Raw genomic sequence first — 3,795 nt, 5'->3', positions numbered from 1 at the left:
TGCGTGCTGGTTGGGGAAGACCATGATCCTGTCTGAAATGTCACAAACGGATTTAGGCATCGTCAGATCTGCTGATCGGGTTAGCTGCTCCACTGGCGGCTCTACAGCACAAGCTCTCCGCCAAAGCTTCGCCACCACACACACAAGCACCAGCCAAACACAGCGACACGTTTTCACCGGAGGAAGATGTAAACGCTTAGAAATAACATTAGTGGGGATGCCTTCTATCCCCTATATCTAGATAAGTGTACTAGTACTTATCTGAACTAACGACATGATCCCTGTCACTAGATAGAAAGAAAACGCTGACGTTCACTCGGTGCTATTCACTTACAGTAAAAAGTAAAGTCAATGTATGCACTGCTGCATTACTAAATGAAAGACATAAATGAAGAAGACTTCCCCAAAATCTTGACAATTCCTCATTTGCCCTTTCATATCTGGCAGGTTCGTATTTATATGGCTGCTGGCCTTTCCACTTGTCCCTCATCCCACAGTCGCTGTAGTTCTAGTGCCAGGCTTAGACTTCGCTCCCCAGTGTGACGAGCTTTTTGTACCCAATAATCAACAGTGTTAACCTGCAACATGGGCTTTAAAGATCTAAATAGATTTTCTCACTTCAGAGTCATCTGGAGCACGTAACGATTAGCTTCTGTCCCTCTGAACCCTGAGTGACAATCACTCTGCAGTGAATGAGATGCAGTTTCCTCCCTCAGTCTAGCCAAGACTATACTTTCAGGGATCATTTCTAGAGTTTCTGACTTGAGGAATGTGTTAGGTCTTGCTGACCATGATGATGAGTCGTGATATTCTTTTCTGAGCGTGAAGCTGACAGAAAGTAATGTTTTACTTCATATGCTCTCTGTCATTGATGATTGTTCTTTGCTCCTTCATGGAGTTTTGAGAAAGGGAATATGATCAAAGTGGTAATAGCAGATATGTGGAAAAGTAACATTAGTGAAGGTAATAAAACATGCTAAGCTTTCCAATTACCTGAAGTTAAAGTCAGTCTTGAAGTATGTTTTGTCCATGGAGAACAAGGTTACTTGAAAGGGTTAACACCTACTTTCTTGACTTAGTAATGCCTTATGTCTAGTGTAAGAATGTAAACTGAGTTAAGCCATAATTCATTTTTATTTCTACCTTTGCTTTTCCTACTTTGACATGTCAAAAAGGTGCATTGTTTGAAAGGCCATCTCTACACATCCATGTTCCACTCTCACAGGTGTTTCCACTTGACTAATCAGACTGTGTGGCCTTTACAGGCTCAGCTTGATTGACATGTATTAAAGGGGTGGAACGATACACTGAAGACCCTGAGTGACAATCATCTTGCAGTGAATGAGATGCAGTTTCCTCCCTCAGTCTAGCCAAGACTATACTTTCAGGGATCATTTCTAGAGTTTCTGACTTGAGGAATGTGTTTCTAAAGTATTTGATCTCGCTGACCACGATGATGAGTCGTGATATTCCTTTCTGAGCATGAAACTGACAGAGAGTAATGATTCACTTTGTATGGTCTCTGTCATTGATGATTGTTCTTTGCTTCTTTATGGAGTATTGAGAAAGGGAATATGATCAGAGTGGTATTAGTAGATGTGTGAAAAACTAATGTGAATAAAATAATAGAATTTGCTAAGGTATTTAATAAACTACAGTTATAGCCAATCATGAAATATTTGTCTTGTCCATGGTGGACTATGTTACTTGAAAGAGGTTAGGGTTACCTCAGTGACGTCCACCAGGGAAATTGACGACAATCCCCCATCATCCTCCACCTCTGCCTCTATGACAGAGGACGTGTCAGCTGGATTTAGGAGTTCCTCAAAGTGCTCCTTCCACCGACCACCTCCTCAGTTGAGGTCAACAACGTGTGTCCAAATTCAGCTTCTTAAACACCAGATGCTCTTGATGGAGGATGCAGTAAAATGTCCAAAAATCCGGGAAACGGTCGTCAGCTTTGAACAGCCCAACAAGGCAATTTGCAGCTCCTAACATAGCTGGTGCACCGTCTGTGGCTTCTGCTGTCAGTTCTGACAACTGCAAATTTGGCTTCTTATCAACAGTCATGAGTGTCTCTGCCGTTTCAACGTGTTTACCTTGTGCTTGCGGAGTTCACTGCCTTTGCGGAAATCCCGGGCGATGTTAGCATGGAGCGAGGTGAAATGGCGCTTCAGGTTTGATGCTTTAAAATGCGATAGCGAAGTCTCGCAAATCAAGCAGGAAAGGCTTCCCATTTTGTTCCACAAAAAAATACAGTTCCTCCCACTCAGATAAAAATGTCCTGTGCTCCTCTTCATATTTGCTCTTAGCTTTACTTTTCCCTCCTGACCCTGTCATTATTCACTCACTAGCAGCACCTACCTTGCATTGTCAACACACGATACAGCTAGCTACGGCAACACGACTTAAACAAACCACATGGTTATTGTTCTATGTCCTATAATGTTACAGACCGACGCAAAACCTTCTTTTTTTTTTTTTTTAACCCAGCCACGCAGTAAGGCAAGGCAAGAGCCTCACAGGAGCAGGCAAAGAGATTGTACTGGGGGGTAAAGTTGGACATGACAAACAAGGGATTTAGTCACTTAAAGAGCAATACGAGGTAGCCAGGAGTCGAACCTAGAATCTTCTGATCCGTAGTCAGACGCATCATCCATTGCGCCACTAGCCCTACGTTCAGTATTAGCAACAGCTACGTTGTCACACCATTGTATGCAAACAGTTGTGATCTTTGTTGGCAAGGGTGTAGAAGGCCAGTTAAACGTTTGTTACTGTCCAACATTTGGGGACTCTTGCGGGACTTCTAGGCTAAGCTGTCCAGTTTCTATCAATGTACAGTAAAGCAGAAGACGTGGTAATTCAAAGAAACAACAGAAAAGTAGCTTCTCACAGGTGCCGTGACCCAGATTCCTACCAAGGTTGCTGCACCCACCGCAACGCAGAGTACCAAGCACTTTAAGATCACGACCATTTGGTATTAAAATTGCAGCGTTGTTGTGATAGCATAGTCTGAAATCAGATCCACAATTATGCTGCTATTTTCTAGGTTCCCCTAATTGATGAGTAACACCTGACAATTCCAGAGATAGTTTATCTAGTACTGCTGATTCTAAAAAAACAACAGAGAAAGCTTAATGATAGCTGTGCTTGAGTTAAATCAAGGATTTAGAGCTGTTTTAGCACATGTTGAAAAGCTATTTATGCATCATTTGGCTTTTTACTGTGTATTTAATTTACTGTGATAGACAGTTTGTACAGGAGTAAACTTGGAAATGAGTATCAAGTAATTTAATAGCTAAAGAACAGAAGAAACTATCCAGGAGTCAACCCTAACATCTTGTGATCTGTAATCAGACGCATTACCCATTGCCCCACTAGCCCTACGTTGAGAGAGCATTGGGAGTACCTGGCTTCTCACACCATTCTATGCAAACAGTGTTGATCTTTGTTGGCAACTGTACAGAAAGCCAGTCAAATCTCAATGAATGTCAATTTCAATGTCCTTTTTTATTTCTATAGCTCAAACAACAACTGTTGACCAAACTACTGAAATTGTTGATGTCAAATACATACATACATTCTACCTGAAAACCAATGTATGTGAATGTCAAGCAATGTTATTTTGGATTCAGGTCCAAATTTTGACATTTTTGTGCAATGCAAAGGTACAGAACAGATTGCTTTCTACTTACCTGGAGCGATGCAAAGCAAGGGGGCCAACTAGTCAAGGAACAGCAAGAGACTTGGTATTTAAGACTACAAACTGACTATGTGACAGATGTTTAATCTGTC

General features: G+C 41.7%; 1 non-coding gene and 1 pseudogene across 1 annotated transcript; both read left to right on the top strand.

The window, feature by feature from the left end:
* The first annotated feature begins 723 nt into the window (after positions 1-723).
* LOC117941346 lies at positions 724-928 on the top strand (annotated as a pseudogene).
* A 444-nt stretch (positions 929-1,372) lies between these two features.
* Positions 1,373-1,588, top strand: LOC117941345. The gene has a single exon (XR_004655898.1). It is a non-coding gene; the product is annotated as a small nucleolar RNA U3 (small nucleolar RNA).
* The last annotated feature ends 2,207 nt before the right edge of the window (positions 1,589-3,795 follow it).

This window comes from Etheostoma cragini, unplaced genomic scaffold, assembly GCF_013103735.1.
Source record: "Etheostoma cragini isolate CJK2018 unplaced genomic scaffold, CSU_Ecrag_1.0 ScbMSFa_583, whole genome shotgun sequence".
Lineage (NCBI taxonomy): Eukaryota > Metazoa > Chordata > Actinopteri > Perciformes > Percidae > Etheostoma > Etheostoma cragini.
Note: the sequence above shows the minus strand (reverse complement) of the source record. Positions and strands in the feature narration are given on the sequence as shown.